Raw genomic sequence first — 20,739 nt, 5'->3', positions numbered from 1 at the left:
ACTAAAATGAGTATTTTTAAATCCCTAAATATATGAGCTCTTGGTTATCTTGTTTTTAATTTTGTTATGGTAAGAAAATATGAGACTGTGTGACGTCAATTCTGTGGTATTTGTTGAGACTTGCTTTGTAGCCTAATATGAAGTCAAATTTTGTAAATGTTCCACGTGTGCTACAAAATGATTTTTTTTCTAATTATTAGATGCAAGTCTCTGTCTATATATATTTATAAGTATGTTAACTGTGTTGTTCAAATCACCCATGTCTTTAGGAATTTTTCTTCTGTTTCTTCTAAAGTTTAGGATCACTCTTGTAGCCTTGTCGCCTTCTCCTTGGAATCATGTTGGTTTTTGTTTTTCATATTATCATAATTCACGTATATTGTTAGGTGCATTAACAAGTTCAGAACTGATGTATCTTCCTGCTGAATTGCTCCTTTTATTATAATGCTTTTAAAATATAACAATGCTCCCTCCCATCCAAATGTCTATTTTGTCTGATACTGATGTGGCCACATTAGCTGGAACCACCATATCATTCTGGTTTTCTACTTTATAGATTTTACTTGTGTCCTTTCTTTTCCTATTGGATAAATCACGTTTTTTCAAACTTTTCTTTTATTCTTTTTATTATTATGTGGCAAGAATGTATTCACTTTCTATGCTTTAAGTAGATTAGTTAGCAATGTTCATATTTAACATAGAAAGTATAAAGATAACCAGTATCTTTCCTCTTAGGCAATATCAAACTGGCAGAATGCATGAACTCTGATCTCCTCTGCGGTCTGTTCACACATCTTTGTTAAAATTCATCTTGGTTTTAAGTCAGCATCTCCCTAAATAAGCATTTTTGTTGTATGGATGGTAGTTTTTAGAGTCAATGCTAGTTTAGCTGGGTCCGTAATGTTTACCTATTTTCTTTCTTTTTTTATTCCACTGTTTCTTGCACCTCAGAACTTCCTCCTGAGTTTAATTTTTTTCTCTAGTGAAAATTTACTACTTATAAAATCTCACTGTCACTGTCTGAAATGTCTTTATTTTTCTTCTCCTTCTTTAGTGATAGTTCAGTTTAGCTTAGTTTATGTTGACAGTTATTTTCCACTTTGAAGACGTCCTGGTGCTGTCTTCTGGGCTCTCTTGCTGCTGTGGATTACACACTCCTGGTAGTCTAATTATTGTTTATTTATTGATAATCTGTCTTTCCCCTCTGGTTACTTTTAGGATGTTCTCTCTGCTTTTGCATTGTGTAATGTCTCTTTAAGGTGCATTTACTTTTTAATTCCTCCTACATAGGAACTGTGCTGTTTCCTCTCTTCCATGACTTCTGTAAACCACTCAGACCATATTGTTTTATACCTTGCCTTTCCACCACTCTCTCTTCGCCTCTGAGGAACTGCTGCTAGCTCTGTGGCAAACATTCTCATCATTCCCCTGTATCTCTTAAACTCTGTCATCTTTTCCATTTTTAGTTCTCGCCATCTGTATCCTGGATAATTTATATATTCTGTCAAGTTGTTTTTCTGTTATTAGTCCTTAGTAGCACTAATACTTCTGCTATTGCTTCGCAGACTGTCTTAGATGGATTTTTCCCCATATGTTTTGTCATTTTTTTCTAGGGAGCTTGTCTTTAGAGGTGCTTGTTTAGTTTCTTGACAGAATTCCATGGGAGTGTGTTGGGTCGTGTTCCTTCAAACCAGACACTTGAGATGAGGATTCAGTGGCCGTGCTTATTAAGGAAGTGTTCCAGGAAACAGGCAAGGGAGTGGCGGACAAACAGGACAGCAAAGGGGAGGAATCCGAACAAAGGCATGATCTCGGGCAAAGTCCCACAGAAAGTGATCTCAGCCTGATCCTGCAAGGGATTCTGGAGTTTGTCACACCACGGAGTTGTTCCAGCTGAGGCGAGGAGCTGAGAAAAGCATGGGGTGGTGGCTGTGCCTTGGAGAGCATTCTCTGAAAAAGGAGACCCAGTAGGTGCTGGATGGAAAAGCACACCAAAGAGGGAGTCCCCCACCCAAGAAACAGTAAAAAGTGGGTCCAGGGGATCTGGGTGAAGCATAAGCATCGTCATTACCCACTACAGTGTCTCCGTGGGTGCTTTTGCATTGGATTCTGCCAGGCACTTAAGAGCACAGCTAGCTGAGGACCAATATTTATGTTTGCTTCTAGCTTGGGGATTCTCTGATACCATGTGGGCTTCTGTTCTAAAAAGTGAAGGCTCAGGGAGCTGACTTCTCATTTAAGACTTGTTTTCACCCAAAGTACAAGCCAAGCTGAGCTTGCATGTCAGCTCCCTGGGCAGCTGAGCCACTTTTTTCCTTCCTACTTCCTCTTTACATTAAGGGCACATCTCCATGAAGGCTTTTAAGCAAGCTTTCAGTTCCAAACGCTAATCTCCTGCCCTATGCAAGGATTACAATTCAATCCAGGTACTAGCTTGTCTAACCATTCCCTCCCATACCACTCCTTAGGGCTGCTCAGTATAAACTGTAAAGTTCTGCACTTACAGCTCTTTGACTCTGACATTTACATATTTCCTTTTCTTTTGCGAGAGCTTAGCTATGCATCAATCTTTTCTTATTCTAAATCTAGATTTTTCTAGGAGACTGTGGTGTAGAAGATTTTTCACATAAGTTTGTCTACCGTGTTACAGAAATGGGAGGTCCCACTGTAACTTTTGCTTGTTATCATTATAAAAATATACATAATATAGGAAACTATACTTGATATTTTGTAAAAACCTGTAAGGGAAAAGAATCTGAAAAATTATATATATATATATATATATATATACACACATATATATATATAAAATTGAATCACTTTGCTGTACACCAGAAACTAACACAACACCTCACATCAACTATTCTTCAATTTAAATAAACAAACAAACAAATAAAAGAATATAGTATACCATCCCTGAGGGTAGATACTGTATTCTTTGATCTCTATAACCTGGGCCAAGTAAATTGTAAGCCTTTGATAAATGTTTTTCCAAAAAATGACTAAGCGGCCCAGAAAATATCTACCTTGAGGAAACAAACTCTATTTTGTTAATAGTCCATATTTGAGACCACAAAAAAATGTTTAAATATATACCTGAGAAAGGATAGCCCCAGGTATATATTAGTAGTAATGGCATAGATCCTTTTACAGAAAAAGAACTCAGTGATAACTTTTAGTTTTCAGTCACTAGTTTAAAAATGACTTGGAGATGAAAGTGCCTTGGTACTTCCTCTCTACATCTATTACTAAATAGCTTCACTTTCTCTCTAACTCCTCCGTCAGCACCATGTCTTCTAAGTAGCCACGTGGAGTAATTGGATTCTTCAAGACATACGTTGCTCTGTTAATAGCCCCCATCTCAGAAATGTAGGTCCAAAACCTGAGACAGCTTTTACTTCTTTCTCCTGGTCTTTCATGTCACTTAGCTCCCAAGTATGTCAATTCTACCTCCCTGAGTCCTCCCCCTGCAGCCTCACATCTCTATTCTTCGTTCTGGTCCAGGAAAATCAGGCCAGTCTGACAGCTAGTAGATGTCTCTGCCTCTAGCAGGTCTCCTTCCCATTGTCCAACCTGCAGATACTATCCGTTTAATTTACCTAAAACACAGTTTTAATCATATGTTTTTCTCGTTTAAGAATCTGTTTCCTATTTCCTAATGAAATAATAAATTTTCTAATCTAATTTTGAAAGTTCTCCTGGATTTGGATCTAACTTATTTCCTTTTCATCTTTTCTACTTCTCCTTTTTATCCTCCCCGCCCCCTTTCTCCTCCCACCAGCACTCTGGTCAAACTGAATCTGTTACTGTTTTGATTCTATTATGATCCTTTCCCTTTGCTGATCTTAGTGCTTTTTTTTTTTTTTTTTCGGTACGCGGACCTCTCGCTGTTGTGGCCTCTCCCGTTGCGGAGAGGCCACAGGCTCCGGACGCGCAGGCTCAGCGGCCATGGCTCACGGCCCCAGCCGCTCAGCGGCATGTGGGATCTTCCCGGATCGGGGCACGAACCCGTGTTCCCTGCATCGGCAGGCGGACTCTCAACCACTGCGCCACCAGGGAAGCCCTGATCTTAGTCCTTTTACCTTCACTGTGCTTGGCTTAACTAAATGTTTCAGTTACACTCAGCTTTTTAATGGTGGGAATTGAATAAATACTTGTGACATTAACTGTTTTTTGAATTAAGTGCAAGTCCCGAACTGCGTATGATCCTTCGGTCAATTGGCCCTGCATTTAAATGATAGTGGATGTCAATGGAGCTTCAAAGTTTTTTCTACATTCAGCAGGAGTCACTGTAACCAAAGAATGTTAAATGCCATTAGCACCAAAACAATGAACTCCTCTCTTTCACCCTGTCGAGTGCAGGGAATTAGGTGTCCATGGCCTTAGACGTTTGCACTCTAGTCTGGATAGAGATTTTGGCTGTGTCTGTGAAAGGGCTCTTTTTACTTCTCTTTTGGTTCTCAGCTTATTTAATCCTTCAATTTTGGATCTTCTATCTCTTCTCTTTCAAGATGAGTTTTATGTGGAAAGAACTTCAAATTCAAACAGGCAGTAAGATTCTTGCCCTGCTAGTCTCGGTTTGGACCCTAGGAGTCTTGAGTGGACCTTAAATGGGTCCTTACTGTTAAGTTCAGTGACGGAGAAAAGCTGAGGGAGGATATAGAGATCAAAGAGTTCCAGGAACTGAAATGTTGAGAAGTTGATACCCTTGATAAGGATAAACAGGAAGAATACGTCACTATTATAACCAGAAGAGGAGATGAATGTAGTTGTGTGCTCTATGCCTACAGATGTATTTTTTTTTTCTGTAGCGTGAAAATAATTGTTTTTAAAAAGTCTCCCTTTTATACTCTTTTTCTTAAAAAAATAATATGTTTCTGAGCTAGCTGGAGAAACAACTGAAATGCAACTTTTCTTAGTTTTCATTTTATCCCAAAGAAAATGAAAAATCTCCATTTGCTGACTGTATGACAGGAAATGGGACTGAAGTCTTGAATTCTGATTTTTTTTCTTCAGTACTTTCCTAAAAGTACTGATGCAATATTGCCCCTTCTAGTCTTTCCCCTCCTAACATTGTCTTATAAAGTAACAGCCCAAATAAAGATATGTGAGAAGCATTTAGGTTTCCAGCAAGAAAATATTTTCACAAATGATTCAAATGCATCTGAACTTTCAGCTATGGTTCCAAAGTATTAAGCATTATTCTTATTTTCTCAAATGCAAGTAGCTGGGCTGAAAGCATTCCAGGTTGGTATTAGTGTAACACACAGAAAAGTCAAATAGAAGTTCAGGACTATTTATGCGGAGTGTTATACACGATTCTGCCCAGTATGGTCAACAGACTTGTAACAGTCATGACTGCGTGGAACCTGCCATTCTGTCTGGAACAGTTTTTTGACTTTTTATAAAGATGGAAAAAGGATTCAGTGAGAATAACTCTGTTTACACTGTAGGTGATAGTTGTATTCTGTTTCTTAGTGAGATTATGCTAAAACCATTATCAGCTATTCAGTTCCTTTCTGATAGCAATTTTCATTCTTTAGGAACTGGGGGAAACTCTTAAGCAAATGTACTGGGTATCTCAGCTTGCGTCCTGACATGTAAGAATATTTTTGTAAGTCTGGAACATTAGGCATGGACAACATAACTGTTTTCCTACTAAGAAAATATTCTTCCTAAGGTAAGAATGAATATGAGTACAGAGTTTTGTCAAATCCAATGTTATTGTCAGAAGAGAGTGTGTTTGCATTTTTCACTTAATTATCAATCAGTTCGGTCGTCCTCAGCCTGAGAGCAGGGAGCTGCAATGAAAAAGGAAGCAAAACCTCAGAAAGCTGTCATCCTACAGCCTCCATGAGACATTGAGTCCTGGTGGCACTGGTGACCCAGGGACAGAATGTAAGCAGTGTTGACAACAGCTGCAATGGTGATGTGGATGATGGTAAAGGGCTGGTTTCAGTGCCTTCTATTCCTGCATATAAGGTATCAGAACCCCTGCCTAGAGATCAGAATCCTTGGTCCTGAGCAACTTGGCATCATCAGTAGTACTTCCTGTGGGGCAGTGTCTGGACAGTGATACTGTCAATGGGTAACAATGGCATAGCTGCCCCTCTTAGGTGTAATTTGACACATTTTCTCTGGGATCTGAACCGAGAGTTAAAAAAAACCCAAACAAACAGTAGGTTCCCCCATGGCAGTCAACAGAATGTTATTAGGGTCCATGTAAGACACCCACTGGATGTTCTTAAATTTATTTGGGAAGATCTTCTGAGGGATAGGTTTCTTGAGGAGTAAGTAGGATTGCAGATAGCTTTAAAAAAAGAAAAAAAAAGTTGTTTTTGTAACCTTTTTCTTGGATCCAAACTGCTGTGATTCAGGAAACGTAGGTGATGATCAGAAGAATGATCCCTGCTTTCTCTTCCCGAGTCTTCCAAGCTCTGCTGCTCTTCTGAGTATCTGTGTAGACGCTGAGGTGTGCCGCTCAAATCTCCCTTCCAAATGGTCTGCCACCCAGACACGAGGAGTGCAGGACCTGACAGTCTCCAGCGTTTGGCTCCCTTGGGATGTGCCTCAGCTTTTGAACAGAGGTCAAGTTCTCGGCGTGCCCTCCAGCCAGTGATGGAGCAAAGCGATGCTGCAAGGTGGTACAAGGGCTTAGCTTTGGACAATCGCTGCTCCAGAGATCCTTGACGGGCTGGCACAGCTTTTGCCATGTGTGTGTCATGGTCTGACAGCCCCCCCGTCCAATCCTACCTCCTTCTGTTTCCTTTTAAGGTGTTATACTCATTAATAAACCATCTGCACACACAACTCATCTCAGTATCTGCTTTCTAGAGAGTCCAGCAGGAAGGGTAGCTCACACTGTCCTCGCTCCATACGGTTATGTTATGATATTCTGCACAACAAAATACCCTTCTGCCCTAGGACCTCCATTATTAATTTTTTCTCATGCAGAAAGTCAAGTTGATGCTGTTAAAAGAGACCAAGTTTGGATTCAGATTATTCTGGGTTTGAATCTCAACTCTGCCTTATTATACTTAGCAATGTGAACTTGACCAAGTTGTTAACTTCCATGACCTCTATTTTCTTATCCTTCCAGTCTAGGCCTGAGCTAGAAAGAGATCCCCCATTGAATGGAAACATGGATGCATATAATTGCTGTGCAAAACAATTAAACATCCTCTTAACAGTTCCAAAGACAGAGTTCTCATTTTATGCTCACTGTGGGCTATATGGATGTAGTTATATTTACTCTTAAGTTTTTTCCTTTCCTTTATAAGAAGAATTTACCACTAACGTGTAAAACAAATGAAACATTATTTTTTCTCTTTCTTCCTATTGAAAAGAAATTCCCTTTTCTGTAAAATTTTCTTGCGCATTTTTTCCCCTTTCCCTTCAGAATCCCTATTTTTATATCTCATCTCCTGCCTCTCCTTAAGTAAATCTTTTCCTTAAAGTTTTGTATATTTTCATATCCGTTGACTAAGTTATCGTCATTGCTTTGTTTTCCAATGAGGAGAGGTATTAGCTCTCGGTCTTTATAATTAATAGGTCGGATTTCGGAGGTGAATTATGTCCATTTGGTTATTTACTGCATTTCAAAAGAGAGGTTTCACTCCATTTAGCTTCCTCTCTGTCTTTTAAAATAATTACTTGAGACATTTTCCCTGGTGTTTTTCCATAGAAACAAAAATTGGGAGAGAGATGGAAGGAGGAGAATTATGGAAAATATTTTAAGTGCAATTAGTTGTTTTTTTTTTTTTGCTTTTTCACTTTCCCTGCCGAGTTTAAAACCATGAAATCTTGACTAGACACTAAATACAAAAAAGCCCCAAATAAACTGAACCTGGCTTAAGTATGGTTACATATTCCTATATTATGTTTTGAGAAGGGATCTTTTCAATGTAATGAGTATTTATAATAAATAAAAACCAAATAAGAGCATCTTACGATTTTATGTATTTTACAGTTTGCCAAGGATTTTCACTTTATCTTATTTTAATCTTGTGTAAAAAATACCCAGAAGCCAGAACTGTTCCTTCTGGACTTTCCAGAGTCTTCTTTATACAACATTAACTAAGAAAACTGAAAGTGTGTAATAGAACGCTAAAATGAAAGTTTTGCTTAAGACCTTAAGACCACAGAGCCCAGAGATTCCAGGCACACACGGGACAGTCCTCCCCTAAAGAAATATGCATATATAAAATATATTAAAATATAGTGTAAGAAATGAAGATATTTCTACCACCTAAATCAGTAAGCCTATTCTTAGCAATGTATACAAAAAATAATTCAACACAGGAAAGTAGGTGAGTACAGATCTCTATATGGGTTTATATAAAATAGAAAAAAAGAAGAAGAAATCACCTAAATGTTCACCTGTTAGCTGATTTCCTATTGATATTAGAATAAAATTCAAGATCTTTCTTATGACCTTCCCAGGCTTTGCGAACCTGTCTCATCCAACCCTTCTTTGCCCTTAAAACACTTCAGCTCGGGGCTTCCCTGGTGGTGCGGTGGTTGAGAATCTGCCGGCCAATGCAGGGGACTCGGGTTCGAGCCCTGGTCTGGGAGGATCCCACATGCCTCGGAGCAACTAGGCCTGTGAGCCACAACTACTGAGCCACAACACAGCCATAAATAAATAAATAAATAAACAAAACAAAACAAACACATCAGCCACTGGCCTTCTGTTAATGGCTCAAAGGCCCTTCCACCGCAGGGCCTTTGTACATATTCTCTTGACTTACACCATGATTAATTTCCCTGACCTCTCTTACCCTTCACCTGACTTACTCCTCATCTTCCAGGCTACAGATGCAATGTCATTTCCATGGGGAAACGTCCCTGGCTAGATCTGATCTGGCGATAATATGCTCTCATCATACTTTGTTCTTTCCCTTTATAGCACTTATCACAATTTTATTTTATTATTATTTGTATTTTTTATTTTTTTTTTGCAGTGCGCGGGCCTCTCACAGCTGTGGCCTCTCCTGTTGCAGAGCACAGGCTCCAGATGCACAGGCTCAGCGGCCATGGCTCATGGGCCCAGCCGTTCCGTGGCATGTGGGATCCTCCCGGACCAGGGCATGAACCCGTGTCCCCTGCATCGGCAGGCAGACTCAACCACTGCGCCACCAGGGAAGCCCACAATTTTATTTTTAACAGTGTTTCTTTTCATTTATTTAACGGCTTTGTTCCTTGCTAGACTTAAAGTTCTAGAAAGACAGAAGACATATCTCTTGTTTAATGCTGTTTTTTCCTACCCCATGTGAGACACACAGTAGAACATCAATAAATATTTATTGACAGAATAAATCAATCCAAGTCTTAATTCTCTTTGTTTCAAGAAACAAATGCTCTGTGAGACTTGTGGAACCAAGAACATCAACCTGTGGATTTTCAGGACTTCATTTTCCTCAAGTTCTAATGAACTGGGCTTTCTCTTGCTTAAGACAGATACCTTTTTTTTTTTTCCCCCAAATGAATCATGAAAAAAGGAATGAACTCTTGAAATGGTTCACATTTGCAAAAGAATAAAACATCATTATTACGTGACTGGACCAATGTAATCTTAGTGCTTATCTGACTTTGTTAAATGCCCTCAGGATCTGTTTCCCAGATTAGCCTCTGTGATCTGCTATTCCAGGAACAACATCGGGTTCTTTTTTTTTTTTTTTTGACTCTAACCTTATATCCTTTTATAGTATTTCCTAAGGAAGTTCATCTGTATTCACATCCTCAACAGGAACTTGTAAATATTCAGTATTACATGCATGTGTCTGAGTCTGTATTTCCAGATTTATAAGACACATAGTTATGTAGATATAGATCTTACTCATGCTTTTACTTTTGTATAAACATTATGAGTAGCCTTCATTCCTACAAACCATCTTTGGGGAAACTGCACTCTGGTTTCTACTGCTCAACTCATGTAACTATAGCATGATTCAGAACAAAGCTCATTGTTTTATAAACAACACACTGGGTACAAAACCCTATTGGGCTCATACCTGCAAGTGTCCTCACTGATATTTCTCCAAGAACACAGCTCTCTGCTCTTCACCTCTGCAGTTCTTCCCTCTTGAATCTCTGCTCTCATTTTAAAAAGACTTAAGGACAGGAGAATATCAAGATCTCCATGAAGCTCGCTATGAGCTAGAGGGAGAAAAAAAGAAAAAAAAATATATATATATATAAATGAACTTATTTACAAAACAGAAATAGACCCACAGACATAGAAAACAAACTTACGGTTACCAAAGGGGAAAGGAAGGGGGAAGGATAAATTAGGAGGTTGGAATTAACATATACACACTACTATATATAAGACAGATAACCAACAAGGACCTACTGTATAGTGCAGGGAACTATACTCAATATTTTGTAATAACCTATAAGGGAAAAGAATCTGAGAAAGAATATATATATATACATATATATATATATATCTGAATCACTGTGCTGTACACCTTAAACTAACACGACATTGTAAATCAACTATACTTCAATAAAATTAAATAGATACTTTATTGCTAAAAAGTGCTAACCATCATCTGACAATGCAGGGTTGCCACAAACCATCAGTTTGTAAAAAAAAACACATCTGCGAAGCGCGAGAAGGCAAAGCACAATAAAACAAGGTTTGCCTGTAAAAAAAATAAATAAAGAGATGATAGAAAACGACTTGTTTGGCCTTTTCTCATTTGTCTTCTGGGTTATCTATGCTTTGCACCTGAAGGGAGAAGAGACATAGTAGTGGACACGAAGACTGCTGCCTTCTAGGCTAGCTTGATCTGGGGAGGAGTGTGTTGGCTGGAACCAGAGCCCATGCTATGGGGGAGAAACACTGCAAAGCCACATTCAAGGGGCGCCATGACTGCAGTTACAGAAAGAAAGGGCTGTAGCAATCAATTTCACATCTTCTGTGTGGTAGACACTGTGCTAGATCCACAGTAGAACGATGCAAAAAATGAGGTATTTGGGAAACAGTCCGGGATTTGGAGAGGGAAAAGCATAAAAGAAATCATTTCGGCAGTTGGATGAGCAAAAGCAAGGTTTTTGAGGCGGTTAGAGCAGGGGGTGTACTGGAGCTGTGAGTAGTAGAGTTTGGTTGGAATATAAGGGGTCAGGATCAGGCAAGCTTTGTGAGGACCTTAAGTGACAGAGTGAGTCATGAGAGATTTGTGAGTGTGATGAAGATGCACTTTAGGAGGATTAATATAATATGTACGTGTAAAATGCTTTAGGGTGAGAGAGACCATTATTAAGTCTTAAGTGGTTGATATAGTAACCAATGAGACTCTCAGAGACAAGGGAGGCAGAAAGAAAGGAAAGAGGTGGAGGGAAGTCATTGCTAAGAATAACATGGGTGATTTAATAACTGTATGAGGCTGGAGGGAGGAAGAGTAAGAGGAAGTGAGCATTGAGTTCCAGATCCCTCCAAGACTTTAAATCTGAGTTACCTGAACAATTAGAGAGAGAATTGGGAGCTGAGGCTAGTTCAGGAGTGCAGGAACGAGAAAGAGGGGAAGAGAAGGAATACACTATAGATAGTTCACATTTTGATTATGCCTACAGTGCACTCTAATAATATATGTTTCAGAAAAAAATGTTTAGATTTTTACTGAAGTCCTAAATATATGGAGAAATGTTTCCTGTCCAATAACGATATTCTGGGTTTTCCCTACTGCCCTCCAAAATTATGTCTAACCCTTATGTAATTGTGGAGCAAACATATTGCATTTGCTTGTTTACTTATTACTCCTCTGCAGTGTTCTCTATGCTCATCAAATCCTTGTTATATTCCCAGTACCAATAGGTTTCTGGTGGGCGTGGGGAGAAATACAGTTATTATCTTTTCACTAGTTTCTTCACCAATGGGGGCGGGGAGGGAGGTCCAAGAGGGAGGGGATAAGTGTATACATGTAGCTGATTCACTTCGTTGTACAGCAGAAACTAACACAGCATTGTAAAGCAACTATACTCCAATTAAAAAAAAAAAAAAAGAGAGATTGTGAAATACTCAGCTGATACAACAGTGAGGTTGAATAAGATGCTTGGCGTACTGCCTGGCACAGAGCAGTTGCTCAAATTACCTGTCACAGTTGTGACTTTTCATGAAAAAAAGGAGTGAATTTTTGTACCTTCCAGGCAAGCTCGTAAAGAAAAGATTTTCTATTCTCCCCTTCAGACTCCCTCTCTGGCCAAATGATCTGCATTATTATTTCCCAACACTTTCTGTTCTTAGCTAAGTTATGAAGATGATTGATTGCTTCTGCTTTCTGCTTCGCAGAGACCAATCAGAGAAAGAGCTGACACAATTTACAGAAAGAAGAGAGGCACTAACCAGCTGGGCAAAGGAAAGTTTGGATTTGATTGTTTGAATAGTGATTTCGTTATCTCATGGCTAACTGAATAAGGAAATGAAGATTAAAGTTAACTTGTAATTCCTGTAGCCCAAGAGTTGTATTTGGCACGATGACTCAGCAACATTAACTGTATTTAGAAGTATTTTCCGGAAGTTATCCTGGTAAACAGTCAGTTGTGAGGCCATTATATCACCATGTTTCTCAAGCTGGGATATGTGCATTGGACGCTTGACACCACAGAGTAACCATGGAGCATATTCCTAAGGCATGGATTTTACTCAAAGGTATACTTTTTTCCCTATTAACGTCAACTTGAATATATTACTTAGTCATTCAACAAACATTTATTGCATTCTGGTAGAATGTCGGATTCTGGGAAATACTGATTTAGAAAGTGGATATGGCTCTTTGGTGGCGGTGCTGGGGTTACAGGGTACAACGTAAAATTTGTTTGCATTTTTAAGTTGAAAATTAAGATGACAAGAAATTTTGGTCTTGAGGGGGGACTTTGGATTAAAGTGCCAAGTTCATGAAGGTATACATTCACTCCCCTCAAATACTGAGGGTGACTCTAAGGAAAAGCTTGGGAGGTAAGTAAGGAAAGCTGTAGAAGCAGGAGAGAAACAAGCCCTAACGTGTTTTACTGGAACAGACACAGTAGTATAAGGTCCCTACTCTGCCTATAAACTGCCAAAACTGTTCCCCTTTAGGGAATAGATATTGTCTTCATTGAAACTAGTCATTAATCCCTGGCCCAAAGAATCCACTTTGCTTGTGGCTTCTGATCACTGGTAGAACAAGCATGACTTTCTCTCTCTCTTATTATTCAAGGGAAGATTTGGAAGGGGCTGGAGAAATATTTACCCTCCTATACCCTGAAAAGAGTGCTTTGTTAGACATACACAGAATAATAATAGCTTTAAAAGAGCATGTGTTTAATTTTGTAAACTCCAAGTAACATATATGATGTAGATAAGCACACGTGTACAATACACATCTGGAGTTCTATATACACCTACATGAATACAGAAAAGTATAATAATCAGACATATTGAAATATACTCTCTAAGATTTGGGCAGATCTGACATACTGTATAACATTGCTTCTAGAATTTTGCCTACTAAATTCTTAAAAATTTAAATATATTAAGAGAAAATGAGTTTTAATAAAAATAAGTAATTGTAGAATTCACAAAGGGAAAGCAATTACATGACCTTTAACTAAGGCTAATTAGTTTAGTATAAGATCTCTGGATGTCTATGTAAAGGATTATATAGGAAATACTTATAACTACCATATCAAGTATTAACAGCTTTCTTTCTAAATATGTCAAGCAGTTTACTTTTTCAAGTCATATAATTAATACCTTTGAAATGTTTACAATATTAATTTAATGAGCTATTGTCAGAAATACTCCAGATGTAAATAATTTAATCAAATTTATTACAGTACCCAAATTAGCAACATGCAAATTCATTTATTTTTATTATATATTAGAAGTAAAAATAGTTTTACTATTTTCAGCTCGAATAAATAAAAGTGTATAGTTTCCTGAAGTAGTTCATTTAACTAATGACAAAAGTATGAATCTTCTCTGTTAATTGTGGAGATATTTATATTTGCCAACAGTCATGTCTTTGCTAAATCTGAAGAATGTTGGCGCCATCCCAGTACACGTTTAATGTACAAATAAAGATTTGAGGTCCCTTTCCCATTCTCCGTCTACATTATTTTTAATTCGTCCTTGATATTATTTATATAATTTTTTCTTTTAATTTTCTTCCATTTCACCAAGGCAATATTAATAAACAGCATATCTAGATTTGCCTGGCCCAACTCAAAGAAACCAATACTCATGAAACTAACATCGCTGAGATTTTCTACCAAACCAATGTAAAGGCAGTGTTGTCGATATGCTCCAAATATAAATCCTAATGGGCAAGTGGATACTCTTGCTTCCTAATAGTTCATAGTTATGCACTGAACTTGGGTGGTCACTATAGCCCACCTAGAATGAGGAACTCTCCAGTTTGGAGGTGACAGGCTCAGAGAGGGCTATTTAGAGCCATGCAAGGTAGTTCCTTGTTGTATCACAGAAGCCTACTTCTACATTCTATTCTTTTCTGCCTCACTTGGCCTGTAGTAACAACAGAAAAATAAAGAGTAAAAGAAAGGACAATTATCTGGTAAACTCAGATTCCTTTAACACATTTTCATTGATTGTCTATTGTTTCCCAGATAATGCAATAGATATTGAAGCTACAGAGTTGAAGACACAGTCCTAGCTTTGAACTTTTTGAGTTCAAGACCTCATGGGAAGAGAGACATATAAATAAGTCGAATACAGAATAGTTCAATAAAAGATACAACCACGAGCAAAGAATGTAATTAAGAAGCCATGTTTAATAGCTGCATGAGGGAGAGAACAGCATTTCAGACAAGTGGAGCAAAATCAAGGGCAAAGACCTAGAAGATATTTAAAAAATGATTTCTTTATGGATAGTGGGTGTGCCATATGCCTAGAGCATAAGGTGTTTGGATGATATTTAAAAACATGACTGGGAAAGTTAGAGTGCAAACTAAAGCATTCAACTTTTATTGAGTAGATCACTCTTTCCCCAAATTTAATAGTGTTGAGAATCACCTAGGATGCTTGTAAAAGTACATTGGTTTCTTGTTGGAAGACCCCTTCCCCCGATCCAGTAGGTCTTGCCAGAATTAGGCCCAGGAATTAGCATTTTAAACAACCATTCTGGTGCAGGTCATTGGCAGACCATACTTTGAGGGATTGGGGAGGAGTGACATGATTAGATCCGTGTTTACAAAGATAAGTCTGGAAACTGTGGTAGAAAAGGGGGAGGAGGACAATTCAGCCATGGAAACACCAGTTGGCAGGTAACAAAATAGTCTCAGTGAGAGACAAGAAGAGCATGAATTAAGGCAGCAGCAGTGGGATGGGGAAGAGAGATATGATAGGTAACTTATGAAGTAAATCTGAGAGACATTCATAATCAATTGAATGTGTGTGTTGGAGAGCTGATTCAGTCAAAATTGTATGGTATAGGGGATGTGGCAGCATGAACAGAGATTGGGAATCAGAGGAGTGTGGGGTCGTGGAACAGTAAGTTCAATTATTGACATAGTGAGTTTGAGGTGCACTATTAGGACATTTTTCTCCCATCACAGATAGTGGAGTCCTTCGCTGGTTATCTTAAGCAAAATGAGGAACTCACAGGAATCCTGGGACACCTTAAGGAATCTGAGAAGAAGTAGGCTGTTGGCTTAGATTAAGGGACACAAATACCGTCCAGACTCTCTCCTGTCTCTAGTCTTTGCTCTCTGCAGTTCCTCATCCCTTCTTTCTCTATTTCTATCAGAGTCAGTCACTGAGGGAGAGACTGAACTCTCTTTTTTCTCTCTTTTCTTTTCAGTTCCAATTTCAAAATATTGGGGAAAGATCTTGATTGGTCTAGCTTTGGCCATGTACCCATTAAATGTCAAATGAGATGTGGTTAGGAGGCTGGGGTCACAAACTAACATTGCAGCTCCTATAGTAACCAGGTAGATCAAGAGAAGGGAGAATTCCTCGGACAAAGACGCTGGGCAGATAATATTGTAGGATTTACCAAAGATGCCTGTGGGACATCCATTTGGAGAAGTCAAACTTGAAATAATAACTAAGGGAATTTATTGGCTGCCTTCTGCACGGCAAACATTTTGCTCGGTACATATTTCATTAAGTCATCCCAACAGTCCACAGTAGTATATACAACATTATCATACCCATTTTCAACGGAAGCAATTGAGTTTCAGAGAAGTAAGATAACTTTGCCTGAGGTCATACAGCAGGTAGTAACAAAACTTTCAGAAAAGTCTATGCTTTTTGATTATCACAACCATATTAGCTAAAGCCATGAGGATGAATAAGATCTCTCCTAGAGGGAGTAGAAGGTGATAAAGGAGGAGAGTGTACAGTGGAACCCACTTTTAGGGAGTGAGCAGCCAAAGAGGATTCATTGAAGGGGATTGAGGAAAGGCAAGATATTAAAGAGAAGAAGAGTCTGATGGGCTAAAACTAAAGGAAGCAAGTTTTCAAAAAGGAAGACTAAGTCAAGAGTGTCCAAGTGGCAGAGAAAAGCCAAACAGAACTAAGGCTAAAAGAAGCTACAGCATGTGGCAATTACACCTCATGAGAATCTTCTGTTCCCGGTCCCACTGTGACTGATAGTTTAGGCCCTCACCATCTCTCCCCCAGAACTACTGTAAACGCTTCCTGTTTTGCATCCCTGTCTCCATTCTCATCCTCACTAATCTACCTTCCACATTGCATTCAGAGAGATCTTTTAAAATCAGGGACCACAGCATCTCATGCTTGCTTAGAAAACCTGGGAAGAAGCTCCACATTGTTTAGTTTGAAATATAGCCCATCATAAGCCAGTCTCTAGCAATCCTTTCAGCTCCAGCTCACTGTATTTCTATTTATGCTACATTAAGGTACTTATAGTTCAAGCACGCGAGGTCTTAGGAGCGTCTGAGCATCTGTACATGCTTATCTTTTTGCTTAGGAGACTTTAAGCCTTCTTTTTTCCCAAATTAGGCTGGTAATGGAAAGATTCTATACCTTGGTTGTAGTGCTAGTCACATCGCAGTATATATTAGTCAACACTCATAGACCTGTAAACCTAAAAGATTAGATTTGACCATATGTAAGTTTTACCTAAATAAACGCTACTCAAAGGAATCTGGAGAGTCCCTAAATATTTGGCAGTTAAAACATTTCTAGATAATCAATGAGTCAAAGAAGAAATTTCAAAAAATTAAAAAAAATATAAAGTCAATAGCACCAAAATTATTTTTAAGCTAAATAAATAAATAAATAGATATCTCTAACTAAACTGATCAATAAAAAGCGAGAAAATGAAAACTATCAATATCAGGAATAAAAAGGGATATCAACAAATATCCTACAGACATCAAAGGGATACTAAGGAAATATTATGAATGACAGTGTGCCAAGACATTTAGAAATTAGATTAAATGTACAAATTCCTTAAAAAGCACAGAGTATATAAACTGATACAAAGAGAAGCAGAAGATCTGAATACTATCGTATCTAGTAAAGAAATTAAGTTCTTAAATAAAAGCTATTGTACGAGGAAAACTCCAGGCCCACATGACTTCAATTTTAAATTCTATAAAAAACTTGAGGAAAAAAATAATAATCTTACAAAATTCTTTCAGAAAACAAAGGCGGAAGGAGCATTTTCAAATTTATTTTATGAGGCCAGCAAAATCCTGATGTCAAAACTGAATAAAAACATTGCCAAAACAAACAAATAAAAAAAACTCCCCCTCAAACCCAAAACCAAAAGTCAAAACACAAAGAAAGGAAAAGAAAGCTATAGACTAATGTCCCTCATTAAGACAGAGGTAAAATTTCTAAATAAGGTATTAGTAAATTGAATCTAGGAATATATAAAAATAAGATAATATCATCACCAAGAGAAATTTATCCCTGGAAGGTAAGGTTGGTTTAATACTAAAAAAAAAATCAAACAATTAATTTTGGCTTATTCATGGAATAAATGAGAAAAGCATATGACCAGCATAATAGATCCAGAAAAAATTTGACAGAATTCAACATCTATTTATGATAAACTCTTTCAGCAAACTATGAAGAGCAGTAAATATCCCCAGCCTGATGAAAGAGATCTATAGATAACCTGAAGATAACATCTTAATAGTGAAAGACTGAATCCTTTTACCACTCATATTAAGAACAAGCCAATGATATCAACTTTCATTATTTCTATTCAACATCTCATAGGAGGTGCTAGCTAGGGCAATAGGCAAGGAAAAGGAAACAGGATACAGATAGGGAAGAAAGAAGTAAAACTTTACTTATAGATGACATAATCATGAATGTAGAAAATCTTAAATGATCTGTAAAAATACTAGAACTCATAAATGGATTTAGCAATATTGCAGGATACAAAGTCATTTCTATATTCTAGTAATGAGCACTGGAAAATGATATTTTAAAATACTATTTATAGTAGCATCAAAATCATAAATATTTTGGGATAGATTCCTTGAATTGTGTATAAGACCTCTACACTGAAAAGTTGAAAACATGTCTGAGAGGTAAAAGAAGACTTAAATAAGTAGAGAGATGTATTGTGTTCCTGGACTGGTCAACTCAATGTTGCTAAGATGCAAATTCTTCCCAAATTGATTTATAGATTCAACACAATCACAATAAAAATCTCAGCAAAATTTTGTAGAAATTGACAAGCTAACTTGAAAATTTATACAGAAATGAAAAGTGCCTTGAACTTGCTCAAATAATCTTGAAAATGAAGAACAAATTTGGAGAACTTAACCTACCTGATTTCAAGACTTGCTATAAAGCTACAGTACCAAGAGTGATAATGGCAAAAGGTAAGACATATGGATCAATGGACTAGAACAGAAAGCTCAAGAGGAAACCTATATTTGGTCAAGTGATTTTTGACAAAAGTGGCAAGATAGTTCAGTGGGGAACAGAACAGTTTTCAGCAACTAAATTTACACATGAAGAAAAGGAATCTCAACCTCTATCTCATAGCATACACAAAAATTGACCATAGACCTAAACACAAATCTATGACTGTATTTCATATTTCTAGAAAAGATGTAGGAGAAAATATTTATGATTTTAGGGTAGATAAAGATTTCTTAGAGAGGAAAGTCAAAGCACTAACTAGTAAATAAACAAAAATTAATCATTGGACTTGATCAAAATGAAAGCATTTTTTTAAATTGCCATTAAGAAAATGAAAAAGCAAGCCACTAACTGGCAGAAAATATTCTCAGTTTATTATATAGCTGACAAATGATGTATCTGAACATATAAAGAAAAGTTACAATTTATAATATGATAAGTAACCAATTAAAACAAAATGGGCAAAAGTTTGAAGACACTTCACAAAAGAAGTATATTGATTTTCTTTTGTGACATAACATATTGCCATGAATTTAGGTAGATTATAACAATACTCATTTATTATCGCACATATCTGTAGGTCAGCAGCCTAGGTGGGCTCAACTGAATGCTTTGTTTAGGGTCTTTCAAGACAGAATTAAGATGTTGGACTGACTGGGCTCTTATTTGGAGGCTCTGGGGAAGAATCCACTTCCAAGCTCATTCAAGTTGTTGGCAGAATTCAGTTTCTCATGGTTGTAAGAATGAAGTCCCTATTTCCTTGCTGGTTGTTGGCTGGGGACTGTGTTCAGCTTCTAGAGGCTACTCTCAAGTCCTTGTGCTGTGGTCTCTTCATATAAGCAATAGAAAATCTCTTCACATCGAATCTTTCTTGTTCCTCAGATCTGACTTTTTCTTCTATCAGCCTGTGAAAACTCTCTGCTCTTAAAGGGCTTATGTGATTAAATGAAGTCCATCTGGATAACCTACCTATTTTTAAAGTCAAGTAATTAGTAACTCTAATTACATCTGCCAAATGCCTTTGATATGTAACATAATGTAATCATGGAAGTAATACCAGGAGCAAAGGTCATGGAAGTCATCTTAGAATTATGCTTACCACAAGAAGATATATGAATGACCAAAAAACTCATGAAAATATATGCTCAAAATCATTAGTCATAAGGGAAATGTGAATTAAAACCACAGTCAGGAAACTCTCCACACCCCATATGAGGTTTAAAATTAGAAAAAATCAAAAACAATAAAAAAGCACTAACAGTACTAAATATTGCCAAGACTAAGGAGCAACTGGAACTCTCATGCTTTTCTGGAAGGAATGTTTTAATCACTTTGGAGAACATTTTGGCAATTTCTGTAAAGTTAAATGTACAATTACTATATGACCCAGCAAATCCAGTGCTTGGTATTTACCTGAAAGAGATGAAAACTATATTTACAGAATTTCATTGAAGCCTTCTTCATCATTGTCAAAAACTGGAAATAACTCAAATGTATATCTATAGGTGAATGGATAAACAAATTGTGGTATATTCATACAATGGAGTTCTCAGAAATAAAAAGGAATAAATTACTGATGCATGCAACAGCATGGATGAATCTCAGAAATTTTATGCTTAACCAAAGAAGCCAGACACAAAAGAATTGTACTGTATGACTACATTTATATGACATTTCTAAATAGGCAAAACTAATCTCTTGTGATAGACCTTAGATTAGTGGTTACTCTAGGTGGGTGATGGTGAGACTGACTAGCCAGAGGCAAAAAAGAACTTCCCAGAGAAATGAAAATATTCTATATCTTTTTGGGATCATGGTTATGTCAAAGCATTTTAGATTTTACATGTATAATGGATGGTTTTTATTTTATGAAAATTATATTT

Source organism: Grampus griseus (assembly GCF_964374135.1).
Source record: "Grampus griseus genome assembly, chromosome: 11".
Taxonomy (NCBI): Eukaryota; Metazoa; Chordata; class Mammalia; order Artiodactyla; family Delphinidae; genus Grampus; species Grampus griseus.
The sequence above is the reverse complement of the archived record's forward strand: the minus strand, read 5'-3'. Positions refer to the sequence as shown.